Source organism: Harpegnathos saltator, unplaced genomic scaffold (assembly GCF_003227715.2).
Source record: "Harpegnathos saltator strain DR-91 unplaced genomic scaffold, Hsal_v8.6 scaffold599, whole genome shotgun sequence".
Taxonomy (NCBI): domain Eukaryota; kingdom Metazoa; phylum Arthropoda; class Insecta; order Hymenoptera; family Formicidae; genus Harpegnathos; species Harpegnathos saltator.
The window spans coordinates 270,907-290,604 of NW_020230425.1; the positions used below are offsets into that span (position 1 = coordinate 270,907).

The following is a 19,698-nucleotide window of genomic DNA, read 5'->3' on the forward strand; positions in this document are numbered from 1 at the left end:
GAACGATCCTCAAGGAGGAAGCAAGGAAGGAAGGAAGGAAGGAAGGAAGGAAGGAACGAACGAACGAACGAACGAACGAACGAACGAACGAACGAACGAACGAACGAACGAGCGAGCGACTGCGTCGACAGTCGCCGACTCTTCGGCGCTTGAAAGGGCTGTTGTGGTATTCTGAGGGTGACCACAAATATTACGGTCCAACTGGAGGATCCGGCCTTCGTGAAAGTGCAAGTCGAATTTGCGGCCAGGATTTGCTCGTCAGATCGCAGTTCCCGCGTCGAGCTGGGCCGCGCGCGCGAATACCGCAAAGCAGAAATGCTGTGCATTCTGAAACTGTAATATTGCACTTGTTGTTTGAAGCTGTCCCGCGCGATTAATTATGGACCGGCGAAGAAGCGCGCCGGAGTAGAACGCGGGTCCACGATGTAAACGACGTGACTGCGCAACGCGCACTGCGACTCTTTCGGCTTTCTTTCTTTTCATGAATGTGTGTGTGTGTGTGTGTGTGTGTGTGTCTGATAACGGCACTTGACGTAACGTACCAAGTAGAACAATTAATAAGGCTCTGGTAGAGGTCTGATTATTTTTCCCTAACATTAATCGGGCCCTAGTATAGAAAGACAAGGGAGGGCTCTACAAGATGTATAACAAATGGTTTAACGGATCCTTATAAGGCAATAGTATCAGGATTCATTAACAAGGAAATATTAACAGAGAATTTATGAGGCAATATTAAGAGAATCTCATAGGATAATATTAAGATATGGCGTTAAAATTCATTCTAAGTTTGAGTGAGACATTCACTCTTGCAATTACGAATCGAAATATTTTTATTATTGCTTGAATAAAAATATTTTTTCTTTCTTTTCGTTCCAAGAAATTTAGACTGTAATTTCTTTATTTCTTTATAACCTTGTTAGTATACGAATTAGTATGTAAGAATTTTTTTAGTTTAAAAATATAGTATACTTTACAATAAAATATAGCATTCTTCACGCATAAAAATCCTGCTATTGTTTTTATTAAAGTTTGCTACATTTCAAAACGAAGGCAATATTAGAAAAATCCTTGGAAGAGACTAATGAATATGGCAACTAATAAAACTAACAAAATCTGTTTTTAATTGCAGTATAATTAAAAAATCTTTAAAAGAACCAGATAGAGCCTACTACTACTAAAATACCTATTAAAATAATACTAAACTGTGACAATTTTATTATACACGCTTCATATCTTATTAATTAATAATTAATCTTATTAATTATTAATATTTCTATAACAAAACTTGATTTTGTATATCTAAAGCATCCTTAACAAATCCTTCCAAGGCCCACATCAGTTTTTCATGTTAAAGCGTTATTCCGTAAAATCTGAGGTATCCCTAAAAAATCCTTCTAAGGCCCTTCTCAGCTTTTCCTATCAAAGCCTTATTTTGTAAAATCTAAGATATCCCTAAAAGGTCCATCTCGGGCCTGATGAGGTAATAAGGCTCCCCTTTTTAGAGCATTATTTTCAGCCTTATCGAGGCCTTATGCTTCATGAAGATGGCCTAACAATTTTTTGCTCGGAATTGCGATTCGTGTAAAGAGGTATACTTTTTGGTTTTTGCATCGTACGCGCTTGTAGAACGCATCGGGTTCCTGCGAGAAAATATTCTCCGCTTTTGAAAGATTAGTAACTGTGTTCTTTTTTGTTTTCAGAAAACAAACAACCTCCTCATTTTTTCTTCGGGTACCCAACGAAGTTCTCCTGTTTTTCTCACATTCAACTCGGCGTCTCCGGATTCGACAGAGAAGCGGTGAGTCTTTGGCATCAACCTGACGTCTTAAACATCCGAATTGAGATATCCAAATCGCCGTAAATCTCGCGTAGTCGCAACGCGTAGACTTTCGCGCTCGAAATGCGGTGTCCGCCGGGTTTTTCCGTTAGGAGCGACGGCGGAATAAAATCGGCCCGACCGGCGGAAGAAGCGCGCGTCGCTCGGTACGGCGATTTGACTGGATTTCCTTTTTACTTTTGTCCCGAAATAAACGCGTAATTGTTTTTCGCAATAAACTCGTTCGGCGGAGGGGAGTAACTGGCACGCAAATTTCTGATATTAAAGCTTTCTGTGCGCGACTGATGCGCGCTGATTGCGTATGAATGCACTAAAAATATCACTTGCGCAGTAGTAATTATGCCGGAGTATCAGCGTTAATTAAAGCTGCGGATTACACACACAGAGAGAGAGAGAGAGAGGGTAATATCGTGTTTACGCGCGTATCGTAAAAATCCTCGGCGCGGATTTTAATTCCACGAGAATTACATCCCCCGCCCTCGCGCCCCTTCGCTCAATGGGGATTACACGCGAAGTACAAACGACGGCCCTCCGCGCTTTACAACACCTTCCTTCGCGTAAGTAATATTCACGCCCGATTCTTTTCCGCAAGCAGACGTGTCCTCGCGCTCCTTCTTTCCGCTTTTTACGAGGGAGCTCACGTACGTCACATCGCGCGAAGCGTTTCTCGCGCGCGCGTCGCCGATACAACGCTCGGCCATTCCCGGTGAGTTCGCGCGGGATTGTCGCCCGCTCGAGCGGATTTCGCGTGCTCAGGCGGAGCTTTTCAGCACCGGCAGATTAACGACCGTAGTCGCGCGCGTGAAAGGGAACTTCAAACGGCACGGACGTGGCGTATCTTTCGAGAAGTGGCGTCGATCGGGCGGCGAAAGCGCGCCGACGACATCCTTTCCGAATCCAAAATCAATCGTAAATGCGAACGCGATTAATTGTCAGGTCGAGTGATAGAGAAAAATTTTTATCGCCCCGCGCGTCCCTTCACGACGCCCGCGTGGATCTTTCCTAGGGATGCCGATTATTTTTCAAACAGATCGACTTAAAGATCGATTCGAATCACGGAGAAGAAGATCGATCTTTAGAAAATCGGTTTGTAAAGAATCGATTTCAGAAAATCGATTTGAATCGGTACGCATGTAGAGTGAACCACTCATTAAAGTATATTATCTGTCAAACTTCTACACTCTAAAGTAGACCTCGTGTAATTCATATAGTTTAATATGAATTAAAGAAATTAAATTTTAATATGAATTAAAGAAATTAAACATATGGTATTCTTTTGATTGTGTTCTGTGTGTGTGTGTGTGTGGCCAGAACAAAATAGAAAAAGATCTTTAAATCTTTGTGCTAAGGATTTAATTAGTTTGATTAAACGTCAATCAAGGGTTTTTTAAACGTTATTAAATAAGAAATCACGTTTACTATTATATGCATATACATAGTATAATAGTATACAATGTATACTATTATATGGAGTGGCTGTGATTGGTTCGCGCGTTTCGTTCCGCTGAAAATTCTCGCCCCATGGGACATCGGTCTAAAGGCAACATAATGTGCATTGTGCAACCATTGAGTGAGTTCAAATGTTACAACTAAAAGAAGTAAGAAAAAAACTATATTACTAGTAGAAACTGAAAAAATCGTGTTGGCGATTTTCAGAATTTATAGATCGATCCTTGAATCGATTCAGTTCCGGAAAATCGACTTTAAATCGATCTTTTAGACTCCGATTAATCGATCTTCGATTAAATCGATTTAAAATCAGCATCCTTAATCTTTCCTTGCGCGACGAATCGCCCGAGTTTGTCGTGTTTGACGAAATAGCCGGCATGGTTGATGCACCATGCGGCATCACCGTGGAGTTTTCATGCGCGCGGTTTCGCCATTGTGCGTTACACAGGAGGAGGCGGGCCGAGAAAAAATGCAAATTCGCCATCACGGTCGCGACGTGCGGCTCTCCGCGCTGCGATGACACGCCGTGAATTTCACACGAGGAGAAGCGTTTCTTCCCCGGCCGATGGAGTCCTTCGCCCGGATGGGAAAAAGTTTCTCGACGTCTGCCGAGGCGACTACTGATGAAATAATACTTCAGGAGGACGGACCAGTGGTAATCGCAGGAACGCCGGTGTGGGCGGAAGAAGATACTGATAACGCTCGTAGTATATTTCGTTCGAGCGGAATTTACTTGTTCGTACTTGTTGTTGTTGACTTTTCCGCGAGCGAGACTCGTGCTTTCAGCGCGACGGGATTAATACCGTCCGGGCGAAAGGAACCGCGCGCTGTTCCGTTCGGGATTCCCAAACGCAATAGGAAATGTAAGCTTTGTTAATGAATCGCGCACGTGTACTGACGGGAGAAACTTATTGAAAAGTGACCCCATAATAAGACAGATATTATTGTATATGTATACATTATATTTTTGTCCTGTAAAAATAATAAAAATATTAAAAATGTTATAGAAATATTATAAAATATAGTAATACATAATATTATAAAAAAAAAGAAAAGTTGCTACTGCGAGGACTCGAACACTCCTCGGACGTAGACGACAAAATATTAGCGTGTGCCTTAGTTTCCGCAGCTATCGTGCATCATAGGTGCGCGTTGGACATAAAAAAGCCTAACAGCTAGGGAGACCGCGGCGGAGAAGATGGAGTCTAGAGGCTTGTTTCGAAATCGGTCTCGGAAACTTTGGTTTTAGTCATAAGATTGGTAAGCCTTAAATTAACTTACAAGGAGATGGCGAAACATGTAACATCGATAATTGAATGAGTCATATTTCATTCGAATGGGGGGTTGAGTGCATAAAAACCCTAAAAGGATTTGCGTGCATGGGCCTTCGTTTGCGAGAAATTTGCAATTAAGAAAAAACAGCTCTACATAAGTAAGTGTAGTAATTTGGAATCAATAAGCGGGATGCGCGTAGCTGCCGGTAGCTGCGAAAACTAAGGCACACGTTAATACCATATTTTGTCGTCTACGTCCGAGGAGTGTTCGAGTCCTCGCAGTGCCAACTTTTCTTTTTTTTATAATATTATGTATTATTATATTTTATAATTATGTATTATTATAATTTACTTTAATGTATTATTATTGTTATATTTAATATAATATAATATAATTATACAATATAATTATATTTAATATTATGTATTATTATAATTTATAATATTTCTATAATATTTTAAATATTTTTATTATTTTTATAGGACAAAAATATAATGTATACATATACAATAATGTATACATATACAATAATAATGTATACATATACAATAATATCTGTCTTATTATATAAAAAATGACAAGAATAAACGTTTTAATTATTTATTATAAAATTCAGACATTACCGTACAATATTGTGGATGAAAATTCACATAAAAGCATGTAAAACACAGACAAGTAGCACACCACAAACATTTCTATAAAAGAATTATTTGTTTTGCAAAAACATTTTACATTATGTATGTTTGAAGGGAAACAAAATTGATTAACACATTTGAAAATACATCGCGTTCACGTGATGTTAACTTTGATGCATGCCAAGCAAAAAGTAACATACTTCCAAATGATGGAACGTATAATAAATAATGCGTTAACGATTGTATTCTGATGACGTCGTATCGATGTCTGAATTTTAATAGTCTTTAGGGGTTAACGTTCGGCTCAGGTGACCGAATATATTTCTGTGGTAACAGAAACCTCCTAAAACGGAATTCCTCCGCTGCGACCGAATTTTCAGTTGATTCCTCAGGAACGGAAGCTTTCGGTTGTCGTAACTAAACTTCAGTTGCCTCGACCGAATAGTTTTCTGCGTATGACTCACAGAGGTTGCAGAGCAGAGAACCTCAAGTTTATGCCCAAAAAATGTTACGCGATTGTGCCGTAGGATCTCTCAGGAATAAGATTCTTGGGGATGCATCGTTGCGGACCGAAGGCAAATAGCGTGAGAGGTTTGGCACGTTTTCCGCGACAATGAAGAAACTCTGGAGTTCCGCTGTTTGGTTGGTTGGGATAGATGCGCACGGATGCGGAGGGTAATAATACGAATATATGTGTTGGTCTCCGGAAGGTTGGGCGAAAGTTGCGCCACGTGACAGTCCTGTCACTCGCGACTGTATATTCACATCCTCGCGCGAACGTATACGCCTCCGTCATCGGTTGTTTCATGTAAAATTGAGGACGTAGTCGCTCGTCGTCGGGGCCATAAAAATATTCATAAAAACTTGTTCGACGTATTCTCGCCGGCAAGATCCAAAGGTTTCAAGTGGCTCACGGCGCTCGACAAGCGCCGTCGAGGGTGGATTAACGCAGAGTTACAACGCATGCTACATTTCTGTCGGTCGGGCTTTGCGTCACGCGTCGCTTACAAAGAGCGCACGACGATTCGTGAAAAGTCGGCTGGAAAGTGCGCGTGAACTTGTCCGCTTCTCTTGGCGGAGGGAAACGGCCTGATGAAATATTCGTCGTGCCCGCTGAACGCTGATCGCGAATTTCTGTCCCTGTTATCTCGGCCTGTCTCGATAGCGTTTTAATGAGATCTCACGCGCGCCTAGTGCAAAGTTCTGCGCACCGAAAATGTCATCAATTTCACATGCGCGGCAACTTCCACGTCGGCCGAACTTACAACTTGCGCGTACGCGGCTGCGTAGTTTCTTTATAAGTGGATTATTACTGCGCGATCCTGTAATGCAAATTTCGTTGCGACGTGCGGGAATTGTCACCCGCGTACTCCAACCGCGCGTGCTTCTTCTGATCACACGACCTCGCTTTCAAGGACTACGCCGGCGAGTCGTCGCACGAAAATCCCGCCACTTCCCACAGGCCGCGCTGGGTGAGTCAACGGGAACGTCACCAACGGGTCCGTTCTTTTCCGAACACCCCAAAAAAAGTATTCTACTTGTAAAGTGATTTTTCCTATCGTCTCATATTCTCTAAGCGAAGCCTTTTACAGAAAAAGGACTCCTCTTTCGATAAAGGGATTAAAGTGAACCATTCATCTAAAATTGATTAGATATTATTCTAACTAATTTTCCTCTTATATCAATTAATTTTCCTCTTATATGAAGAGGAATATGTTGATTTGAATGTCGGCTTTTTTGTTCAGTCATGCTCTACCTGCAGACATGAATGAAAAAATAACCATATACTATATGCATGGGTTAAAATATTTAGAACGCTTTTTAAAAAAGGTATGTGTGTTGCTGTAACGCACATAACGAAGATAATTTACCCGTGTTTGGTTAAATACAGTTTATAATCTATTGCAAGAAGTTGAATAATATATTCTTTCTTTCAACTATGTTTCATACAACTGGTTATGATGAACATTTTTGTAGCTATGAACTCCATAACAAAACTGATTGGAAATTTATTTGTTATGATGCTTTTATTTCATTTGTGCCTACTTATTGTAGAACTGGAAACAGAAGTACATCTATATATATATATATATATATATATATATTATTTTTCGTTATACATTATAATAATTTTTTCAAATTAATTAGTATAACGAGTAAAAATAAAGTCCGATAAGAATAAATAATCATCCTCTTAAGGAAAGAAAATTAAATAATCTATGTATAAGAGGAAATTTATATATTAAAATCAATAAAATTTGCATTATACATATAATATATAATCTCTCTAACTTTAAGAATAATGTGTTTATAATATTTCCCTCCTAATTTTAGAGGAATCCTCTTGAGGCCATATGTAAAAATAAAATCTTCGATAATCCCGCTTGTTCTGAAATTACTCTTCTTCAAGTGTAAAGAACTAAACCAGCGCTGGTGCATTAAGTTGAATGACAGGAAATACATCCGTTCCATTCCAACTTATCGCACTGGTTCGGAAGTCCTTCGCGAAAGAACAGACCTGATCACAAACCTCGCGCGCCCAAACGAGGGAGCTGCTGGCGAAAATCGCCCGCGGACCGCAAACCCCTGCGGCGAGTTGAGGTCGAAAATCGCGGGTTCCCGTTGAAAAAGCAACCCGTTGTTTCCGGAAATAACAAGTCGGCTCTCACCTGCGCATACGAGACGAAGCGTTGTGGGAAAAGCTCTCCGCTCCGCGAGCCAGCTGCGACGGTGCACATATGCGCAGGACTGCGTGATCCACCCCTTGGCACTTGGTCGCCGACGAGTGTCACACACGCGCACACACACCGACAGGGCGCGACGTCTCCGACCACCGCGGGTCACCCCGACGCACCATCACTGTTTCCCTCGCCGACGATTAAGCCTATTCGATCGGCGTGATACGCGGGCTGAACGGGCTGGCGGGGGGATGCCGAGGGTGGGCGACGAGATCGAGGTCTCGTCGGCAGAAACGGGCCGGCTGACTTTCCAACGAACCCCAGCCGAGCCTGAGGGCAAGCAAGGTCAAGGTCAAGCTCCGCTCCGCTCCGGCGGAACGTCGGCCGAGCTTCGCGTTTCACCGCCGCCCTGTCGTCGTCGTCGTCGTCGTCGTCGTCGTCGGGTCGTCCTGCGATGTTCACTGCAGCGCGCGCGGCCTGGCTGCTCACTGCGAATACATCTGTCGTTCGCGCGTGACCAGCATCTTCCGCGGCGCGTCTGACGGTCGCCGGGGCGGTCTTAATCCCGCGCGAGCAATCGGCGCGCGATCGATCGTCCCGATTGCCGCGAGCGAGACTAATACCGGCCATGGACGCGCGCTATGACGGCCCCGCCGTTATTTATCGCCGGCGCTCCGCGAGCGCGCCGAATGACCGCACGGCGAGAGAAATAACGGCGGGTGGGCGAGTGCGCTCGTTTGAGGACTTGCTCATTCGAAACGCTCTTCGCCGAGCGGACGCTGCGTACGCGCGTTATTAATTGCCACCGGTTGCTGATTGAAATTTAATCGCCGTGTGCGCGCACGAGTGCTCCTGGCGCCTCAGCGACGTCCGGCGGGGGTTTCAAGGTCGGAGGGAGGCGACTTCCGGTCCGGCGGGGACGGCTGGAAGAAATCGCCGCTCCTGCGACGTCGATCGCGGCGCGAATGTGCGTTATCTGTGCGCGGGTTCAGCCCTCGGTCGATCCCGAAGGACGCGCGCGGCGTCGCGGAGGAGTCGGCCTCATCCAGGATTGCTTCGAGAGTCGTCGGGACGAAGAGGTCATTGTTATCTCTCGACTGCGCCGCCGACTCGAGATATATTTTCGGCAGGTATGATGTTTAGTAGAGATGTGCGAATCAAGAATTTTTATGTCGAATTGAATCGAATCGAATCTCATTTTTTAAATTTGAATTCGAATCGAATCTATGAAATTTCATTCGAATCGAATGAAATCGAATCGGATCATTAAAAAATTTCACATGACTATTAAACATGCAAATAATGATGGAATATGAAAAGGAATATTGATATTATAATATCATCTTAAAGTGAAATATATATTTAAATATTTAAATTAATTTATAATTAAGTTATTAATTATAAGTTAAGTTAATTACAAGTTAAGGGTTCAAACATACAGGCCCAGATGGCCTGTTTTGTAGCTGATGCGCGCAAACGCTAATATACTTGATTCCTATTCGAATCTTCGCGGTTCGAAATTTTCGAATTATTCGGATTCGAATCGAATCGAATTACATTAGATTCTGTTCGATTCGATTCGAATTCGAATAATTCGCACATCTCTAATGTTTAGTGGATGTTCACCACCAATGTTGACATATGTTATAGAATTTATCCCTCCTGAGTAACATTCAAGAAGTTTCAACAGTTGACAAAAGAATTTTCGTAGAAAGTAGAGACTATTTTTCCGACACAGTGTATATTAAAAAATGTTCCCGCTCATACGTACTCCTTAACATTTTTTTATGTTAAACACTGTAACAGGCTCTGGTTGTGAAACTTTTTTGTTAATAATTTTTTAATAAACAATGATCATTGGAGGTGAATCCATATTTGCAATATTTTCAAAATGGCGCGTGGAGCGATACGATGCGACAGCGAGGAGCCTCGAAGATCAACGAAGAGACGGACGAAAAGAGAGAGAGAAAGAGAGAGAGAGAGAGAGAGAGAGAGAGAGAGAGAGAGAGAGAGAGATAGAGAGAGAGAGGGGGGGGAGGGGAAAGAGAGAGAGACATTAATTTGCATAGGATAGCGCGCGACCGCGGCGGCCGGCAGAATTTTCGGCGCGATAAGCGCGAGTTTCGCGTGCTCCGTTAATTGCCAGCGGCCGCTAATTGAAGTTCGCACGATGCACGGCGCGTCGCCGGCGCGCACAAGCCGGACTTTTTGGCCGCGAATTCTCGCCTCCGCGCGCGGAAGCCGGACCGTGTCGGAAACGCTCGACTCGGTGTTATCTCGCTGCGTCGCGGTTCGCCGGCAACGGCCACGGCGGCTACGTACGTAACCCACCTAGCCGTCCAGCTACTTCGTTACGCGATTGTCTGCGGCAAACTGCGCGCATTTACATCGGCGCGAATTATATCGCGGTGCATATGGATGCAACTGACAAAGCGCAAACGAGAGAGAGAGCTCGTCGGGGCTCCCGCCGCCGCTGCTTCGATCGCGCGAATCCGCCGGAAGAGAGCCTCGCTCCGAGTCTCTCTCTCTCTCTTTCTCTCTCTCTCTCTCTCTCTCTCTCTCTCTCGCTTTCGACTCGTTTATGACGGCGGCCGAGTTGGCGATCCGGTTGTTAAGCCGGAATGCGTGTGACCTTTCAACCTTCGGTTGCGTCGCGACCCGACGTCGTCGGATGAAGACGCGTGTCACCGGCAAGCTCGACAGGAGGTCGCGACGCCGACGGTATTTCCCACACGGAAAAATGCTCGGTCGAACGGAGGAGAATTTCCCGCTCAGGTACGAACGATACAGTAATTCTGACGAAACTCGCAGAATTCTGTTTCCGAGTGAAGCGGGAATCTTGGTAATTCCGGCTGGACTCTCTGATAACTCCGGCTGGGAATGTCCCGTATCGTTTATATTTCAACGGGAAATACTTTCACTCGACCAAACATTTTTCTTCGCCGCGACTGGACTGGAAGCCCGGCGGCGCTCGGCGGGGATGGAAATCGCGCGATTCTCTCGCCGTGTTCTCTCGCGTTTCCCGGCGCGATGCGCGAGAACCGACAATGGTCTTATCCGGACGGCTGCTGGATACGGCCGACGTGTTAATTGTGATTTAATTAGTATCGTCGGCTGAGCTCCCGATCAACGATGCGTAGGCTGAATTTCCGATTAGGGCGATTCGCGGCTCGGATCCAATTGCGATCGCTGTCAAAATCATGAAAACGGCAACGCCGGCGCGCGCGCGCGCGCTCGGGAGAGACGAGCGGCCGCTTTGGATATCCGCGATCGTGACGCGCGCGTTTGCATTGTGGCGAATTATATGAAATTCATATGTATATATTGGTAGAGGCAAGGAAACTCTCGTCAACGTTCCTGCCCGGCACTCTCTCTCTCTCTCTCTCTCTCTCCCTCTCCCTCGCATGGCATATGATTGAATGGTGTGCTTGTACAAACTGAGCTACGGTATGCGGTTGCTCGCAGCGCGAGAGCACACCGGCTCTATTCAGCGACCTATAGAGTCGTAGAGTCGACGTGGGCCGTAAGTTCTATCCACTTTAATTCAGAGTTTCCGCCGATACGCAAATCCACGCGTAATTGTATCGCGCGTCAGCCGCATCGCGTGTGCGTGCGCGTGCAAGAGTACAACGGAGCGAGTTACCGGTGAAATACTTCATACGAGAGCAGTGCGGAAGCAGATCACTCATTATTACAATCACGGGAGAAACAGGAGCTTGTACGCGCAGAAAACAAAAATTCTGTAGCGACAACTAGAGATTTTTTCCGTTGTACGCGGTTCGCTCGCGGCAACGGAAAGTTTTCTTTCGCGAGCTAGAGGACCGTTCACTTCAACGACTGCTTTCGATCGAAGGGACTCAAATTCTCCGTCTCGGAGATGTAGTTACGCGGTAGAGTATTTGGTAGAGATGTGCGAATCAAGAATTTTTATGTCGAATCGAATCGAATCGAATCTCATTCTTTAAATTCGAATTCGAATCGAATCTGTGAAATTTCACTCGAATTCGAATCAAATCGAATGAAATCGAATCGAATTAATAAAAACTTTAATCATTAAAAATCATTAAGAATCATTAAAAAATTTAACATAACTATTAAACATGCAAATAATGATGAAAGGTTTTTAATATGAAAGGGAATATTGATATTGATATAATATCATCTTAAAGTAAAATATATATCTAAATATTTCAAGTAATTTATAATTAAGTTATTAATTATAAGTTAAGTTAATTACAAGTTAAGGATTCAAACATACAGGCCCAGATGGTCTATTTTGTAGCTGATGCGCGCAAACGCTAATATATTTGACTGGTACTCGAATCTTCGCGATTCGAAATTTTCGAATTATTCAGATTCGAATCGAATCGAATTATATTAGATTCGATATTAGATTCGATTCGAATTCGAATAGTTCGCACATCTCTAGTATTCGGTTACTCTCTCGCAAAAGACGCGGAACTGTATCGTATATGTAAAGAGAAGTGAAATCTCAGCGAAGAGATTCGTTTAAAGAAGATAAATGACGCTGTCAATGATGCGATTATTTAAATGTATACATTTAACAAAATTGTCGATTTCCGATATTTGATAACACAGACGGAGCACAGTTTCGGAAAAATACCGCCACAGTTTCGGAAAAATAACTCAAGCGAAGGCGCATGCATGTAGGAGAGAGGCTCGCAAAAATATAATATACATAAATAAAACACTGCGTTAGCGGAATTAGTTTAATGCACAATTAATACGATTAATTCGATACTTTCGCAACGTTTTTTTTCTTTGACCGCGCACTACCGATTTAGCGACGCTTCTTATGCGTGTGCATGACGATTAATCTGATTAATTCATCGCCGTAAATCGCTTTAACAATCGGCAGAGAAATATTTTGCAGTGACAACTAAAAATATTTTCTATTACATGCGGTTCGGTTGTGGTAGCGGAAAATTCTCTTTCGCGAGGTCCGGAGGATCGTCCACGTCAACGACTGCTTTCGATCGAAGGGACTCAAATTCTCCGTCTCGAAGATACAGTTACCGCGGCAGAGTATTCGGCTACTCTCGCAAAAGACGCGGAACTGTATCGTATATGTAAAGAGAAGCGAAATCTCAGTTACCGCGAGCGAAAAGATTCGTTCGAAGAAGCTGAATGACGCTGCCAATGATGCGATTTCCAACCAGGTCGCGCAAGTATTTTCCCCTTCCACTTACGTACATGAGGACGCTCTGCTTACTCGTGTGAAGAACGAAACTTGCACCCTTGACAACATTGACTTGTTCGCTTCAGGTGAGCGAATATATTTCCGAGACAACAGTAACCTCCTAGCCGAATTTTCAGTTGATTCCTGAGGAACGGCAACTTTCGACTGTCGCAACTGAAATTCAGTCGGGTGGTTTCTGCCTGATGAGAAATACTTCAGGATCGAAGAGTTGAAGCGACACTCAAATATCGAGCACTTAACCCTTGAACACTAGAGCGGCTGAAAATTCACCCGATGATACTTTTCAACTGTTGCCACTAGATAGCAGCATATTACACAGCGGGTTCCTGCTAGGATTCATAATGCTCATAAACATCTTCAACCGTGCTCAAATAAAAGAAACTTTTTTTTCTTTTACAGTAAAAGATTATTACTTTTCCTTGAAAAATATTGTACATGATTTAAAACTGTTTTATTTGCAGCGCTGCTGCAAATTTCTATCAAATATTCACACATACTCAAAATAAAAATAAAAAAATTCTGGGTGAAAATTCATGCGTCCTAGCAATAGGAAGTGATAAAAACATCCTAGTGTTTAAGAGCTTAAACGACGCGCCGATGAATCTCGATTAATGACGCCAGATGTTAGAGACGAGAAGAGAAACAGCGAGACAGGCAGGAGGGCGAAGGGGGAAGACGCGGAAACGAAGGGAAACCTCGCAGCGCAGCCGATACCCAATAAAATCCGCGCGCGCGCGGAGGGCGCGGCGGTTATACTCGGCATTAACGCGGGACAAAATAATGCAGCCGCCCGTTCGCGATCGACGATCCGATCCGATACTATAAAACCGCACTCGAGAGAAGAGCAGGGGGGGGCGGGAAGAGGAAGGCCGTCTGCATACTTCGCCGCTCTTTTACGACTTCATTAAGGCGCCGTTACGAGCTAGATACCGCCGGGCGAACAAAGTGTGCACTTACGAGTTATATAGCGACGGCCCTCGCGATAAACCGCGTCGATTTATGAACATCGCGCGTGACTTAACGGCTGTCACTAATAATTTTTCCCTTCGAGATGCGCGCCGTCGCCTTCGCCGCCGTCGTCGTCGTCATCGTCATCGTTACCGGAAACGTGGGCGAACCGCTTCGGGGCTAAACGCCGGGTTAACGCTTCGCAAATAGCGGAACCCCCCTCCCCTCCCGCCGTCGAAAATTTTAATTTGCCGGAGCGCCGCTGCTATGCACAAACGCGGCGGCGGTATCGAACGGATTCGGTATCGAGCGAGCTGGCTGGCGAAGTTCGTTATGAGCGGCCTTCGAAATTAACGTAACTCTGGCGGGGCGCGCGGGGACGCACGGAGGAAACGCGGCGGCGGCAGCGTTCATATTCGAGCGACGGCCGCGTGAAAAATAACGCCGGATTACGGACGGCCCGTGTCGTCGCATTCGCGGAATCCGTTTGTGCGGCGCGGTCGGTCAGCCGGATTAATCGGCCGCGAACGCCCCGCGATGCGCGCCCGTCGAATTATTCAAACAGATTTCGCTTGCGGGAGTCGCGTAGAGCCGCGCGCTCGCGGAGCGCTCGAGCGTTTGCGTCGCGTCGGAAGGGAGGAGGAGATCGCGTGGGAAAAAAAAGAAAACGGCCGCGAGTGAAAAGCCCGGCGCGGTGAGATCGTGAAAACGCGTGTGCGTTGCTCCTTTCCGTTGTTCTTTTTATCGGACCGTCGCGTCGCCGCGCGCGAAACGCGAGAGCCGCTCGACCTCGTCGCGAGCACGCGCTTGAAAATTTGGAGCGCATTTCCGCACCGTCGAGAGAGATAGAGAGAGGGAGAGAAAGGGGGGGGGAGAGAGAAGTATCAATATTCGATGTATCCTCCCCCCTCCCGCCGACCTATACGACTCATACGTCGAGTTGACCTGATTACCGACGCGGCGGAATGCATCCGCCGGATATTCGTTTCGCGCTCATGAAAAAATAATGGATGACGTATCGATCGTGATTACGACGACGGTGGCGATAGGTTTTCATTCTCCGCGCGTATTATTATTATTATTGTTATTATTATTATGTCACCTGCGGGGTTAGGTTCGCCCGATCTGCCGAGGGGAATTTCATCGTTTACGTTTGCGCGAGCGACTTTTTCTCGCCAGCCGGCCGGCTGATGCATCTCACGCGCCGCGATCGCCGGTAAACGAGGACGCGGCTCGATTTGCGTAAACTTAGTCCCATCGATGTGGCGCTTTTAAGAGGATTAAGGTTACTACAATAGCGGTGCCCTTAATCGCCGGTATAACGTAGGTTCAAGTTCAACCGCGTCGTTGGAACGCGCGATGCTTTCCCCGGCAAAGGTAAACTCCGGTGCGTTTACAATGTAAACAATGTGCATAAATGTTTATGGTATACGCGAATTTAATAACGACAGGGACTTCACGGTAATGAGCGCGAAAGCGTATGATAATATTGATGCTCGTGACGCGCCGGTAATTGAGGCAGCGACAGGCCAGAAGCCGCATCGGTTCGTACGCGCGCATTCGCGGCCGCGGAAAACGGCGAGCGTGGTGGTCTTCTCTTTTCTTTTTTTAGCGGGAGGGCAAGATCTGACGAAACATCCGCGCTGAAAGGGAACGCACGTATCTTTCTTAATCACTCGCTCGACACGGCCGTTTCGATTCGCAATCGAGAGCCGAGCGCGAATGACATTCTCTCGAGGACAAAGCGGCGGCTGTAAGCGGAAATGCAAGATCGGAAAGTTCGGGCGAGGGCGGTGTGGGACGTCGAAGAATGCGAAGAATGCTTCGCCTCGAAGCAACGAGATCGAAGAGACGATCACGCCCGCCCCTGTTAAGAGAAGCTTTCGCTCGGCGCGTATAAAAAATGAAGAGAGAAAAGAAGAAGAAAAGGGGTTGGAGTGCGGAATAGATGAACAAACGGCGGGCGAAACACGGGCCGAAAAAATTTTACATCGCCGAAGCGATATCTCCAGCTTCGCCGGATACGCCGCGGATATGCATTCCGATTCCGCTTTTTTTTTTTTCCAAATCGAAATGCAGCCCGGCGTCGGCAGGATTTCGCGTCGCGTCGCATAAGTCCCCGCTTTGCCGGCGCATTTTTTAGAACGGTGCGCGAAGATCACCGGTCGCCGCGCGTCCGCGATATGCAAACAATGCGTATACATATTTATAATATCGCCGCTATAGGCATCGCGGCGATAAAATCGCCGTTATGATGAGAATCGTGCGACAGCGGAATATTCGAATACTATTGAAACAGCGCGCGCGCTTGCGCGGCCCCCGGCTTTTGTGCGCACGTCGGAAATGATTAAAGTTTTACGCCGTTCTAATTCCAGACTTCCTCCGCCGCCAGACGCGGGGGTCTGCCCGCAAGTTTATCGTCGTCGTTTCACACGCGAGTTGCCGTAATTGGAGTCACCGATACGAGACGTCTTTATCGCGCGGCGCTAACGGCGCGCAAGCGCTCCAATTTTTCGCGTTATCGGAACGATTAACGCACGCATGCACATGAGCGCGAGATACAAATATATACTATATATATATATGTAAATATTATAAATGTAAAGCTGTAAATATATACGCTCACACACACATACACACACACATACATGAGCGAAGATACACCCGCGATTGCGTCGAAACGCGCGAGACCGTGCCAAGTCGCACAATCGGCAGGAAATTATAGGCTTCGCGCGCACGCACGACGGCCGTGCGAGTAATAAAACGTTCGTCGACAGGAATTTTCAGATCCTCGCGCCGCGCGGTTTTATCCTGCCGGCCCGGCGACGGCATAACTAACGCCCTAACGGGGCGCGCTCTTCTAATTGCGCCCGTCGTCAAATCCGTCGTGCATTTTGCGCCGCTGCGCAAACATTCGGATTACGAGGGGGCGAGGGGGAGGGGGGGGCATTAACGCGCCTCTCGAACGCGGACGCGCGTGTGACGCGAGAAACAGGCATGCGACGCTAATCAGTTGCATCCGTAAAAAATTTACCTGGCCGGGAGCGCGCTTCTTTCTCTCCGCCCGCATAATTTCGCCCCGGTGCGGGCTAGCACCCCCCGCGCGCGCGATGAAATCTGCTTCTCTCCGCCGCGGCATCCGATTCTATTAAAACTCGCGGCGGCAGAAATTCAGCTTCCGCGCGCATAAATTTCTCTACGTCGCGATACGCGGACGTATGCTCCGTTTGCATATTAAACGCTCACAATTGCATCGCGCTCGCTCGCTTGCCCGCTCTCTCGCTTGCTCGTTCGTTCTCGCCGGGGGTTTTTAGCGCGACGGACACGACACACCGGACACGAGCCGCTGCGCCGCGCCGGAGGAAATACGTCGCGGGGAAATCTGTCGCGCTGAAGGAAATCAACGTGCGATCGGGCATTGTTGCGACGAAGAATACGCGTGACTTGTCTCGTTCGCTCTTCCGCTCCCTCTCTCTCTCTCTCTCTCTCTCTCTCTCTCTCTCCGTTTCATTCACTGCAACTCTGCGACTTCGATGTTCGCGTCGGCGGAAACAGCCGCGGCAAGTTGGACGCTCGCGTTCAGTCGATCGCTCGTTCCACCGAGAAGTCACCCCGTTCTATCGCCGCGTTGCGCCGTGCAATTTTCATTCGGAAACTCACAGGAGGGAATTTATCCCGCCGGAACGGCGCGCACCGCCGCGCCGCGGCGCGCTGCGTCGGTCGGCGCTCGGAGCAAGTGCAGCGATCGCGAATGCCGCCGAATTGCGTTACGCAGCGTATCCACGCGAACGCACGCACCCACACGCCTATCCGCACGCACGCATGCACGCACGCACGCACGCACACATGTACGTACACACGCATGCACGCACACATGCACGTACGCACGCATGCACGCACGTCGCGATACACCGCCACGCATGTCGTACGTTTATTTCCGTCGACGGAAACGTGACACCCGCTGCGCGCTCGGGAGCCGTGAACCCGTCGCTCCCATTGAAGAGTCGCCGGCGGACTGCGAGCTCGTACCGTGTCGAGACGTGGGAGTGGTGGGAACGTGGGTGAAGCAGGGGGTGCGAGGAGAGCGCAGTTCTGCGTCGGCGGGCGGAAGAGAGACGACGAGCGCGGCTACGCAGGTTGGCTGAGAGAAAGAGATAGAGAGGGCGGAGGGCCGGAGGGCGGGAGAGAGAGTGAGAGAGAGAGAGGGAGAGAGAGTGAGAGCGAGAGAGGAAGGGAGGGAAGGAGAGACAGGAAGGTAGCGAGAAAGGGAGGAAGCGCGACGATGCGAGAGAGAACAGAGCGCAGCCGACGAGGAGGCGCGTCAGACGGAGAAAGAGCGAAAGCACCGTGACGACGACGACGAGGGAGGGGGCCGGGCGAAGGGTGGTAAAAAGAGAGGGCACGAGAAGCGGCGACAAACGAAGAAAGAACGATCGACGGCAAAGGGACACGGATGGCGAAGAAGAAACGCGAATGCCCAAAGCGTCGGGGCGACGGGGAGGGTTTTGAAGGAGGACGGAGAGAGACGGCCGCGAGTGCGAGCGAGGAGGAGAGTCCCTACGCGAGAGGGGGAGAGAGAGAGAGAGAGAGAGAGGCGAAGAGGAGGGGGAGCGAACGCGTGGAGTGGACAAGGACGGTCGCTCGGATAACCGCAGGGGTGACAAAGTCGGCGAGCGATATCCCCTCCGCCCTGAACCTGATACGTCCCCCCTCCCACCCCAGCCTCCTAACCCCCCGACCAGCGCCACCATCCACCTACACCCACACTCTCTTTTTCGCTATCCAACTCTTCTTTGTGCACCTCGCTTCCCCCCTTCACCCCCTGTACCCTGTTCGCCGTCGCGCTTCGTCCTTGCAGCCTCTCTCGCCTGCTTTCTCTCGCCTTTCATTCTTCTCGTTCGCGTATCTGACAGTTTGCACCCTCTGCTTCTTGCGCCTTACACGCGCCATTTTTTCCCCCGGCGCGGCCCGCTCTTTAGACACATTTCGCGATCGCTTCCCCTCCCCTCCCTTCGCCGCCGGCCGGGGAGTCCTGAGCCCGCGTGCTTCTCACTCGCGCGCACGCTTAGGCGCGCGCGTGGACTGCCGCGCGGAGAGGATTGTTTGCGTCGCGGGACTCCGAGCGATTACCGCCGGAAAATGTCCCTCGAACAGAGGCCCGCGAGGTCCTTTGATTGCGCCCGCGCGTAAAGCGTGTGCGTTGGCGACGGCAGATCTCGTCGCGGCGCGGCGTGGCGAATTCCTTCAGAGCGGAAATTATGTACCCTGGATCTCCCCGGAGTGTGCAGCGGTCCGTTTAATCGGAAAAATCGGGCCGTCGAGCGTTACGAGCGGCGCGGAAAGCCGACGGAGAAGCGTCCGGGGAATATTTGCATCCCCGCGTAAGATTCTACCTATCGTATTATCGCCGCACGTAGCGGCTATTGTACAGGTCGTGCTTAACATATCCGGCTATCATAAACAATATAGACCCTAACAGCCGTCCGATAGCCTCGAGGACTTTGAGATTCTCGCACAGAAGCCCTCCAGAGCCGAGAGCCACGATAAACCAACGAGGAATCGATTACCATCATATGTAAATGTTATCCCTCGCGTCGATAATCGATAGCGTCCGCGTGCGCAGTTTTGTGTGTGAACAAAGTTTTTGTTAAATTA

The 19,698-nt window shown here is 47.7% G+C and overlaps 1 protein-coding gene across 6 annotated transcripts in view; it reads right to left on the reverse strand.

Annotated features, from left to right (window-relative positions):
• Window positions 1–18,058, reverse strand: part of LOC105180676 (protein artichoke) — a 150,620-nt gene extending 132,562 nt beyond the window's left edge. For 2 of the 6 annotated variants that reach the window (XM_025304247.1, XM_025304246.1), the window contains exon 1: window positions 7,866–9,027. The gene's annotated coding sequence lies outside the window, so the exon portion shown is untranslated. Of the gene's footprint in view, window positions 1–7,865; window positions 9,028–17,972 lie in introns of those variants that run through there. The other 4 variants (XM_025304245.1, XM_025304244.1, XM_025304242.1 and 1 more) reach the window with 4 other exon arrangements.
• Between the last annotated feature and the right edge of the window lie 1,640 nt (window positions 18,059–19,698).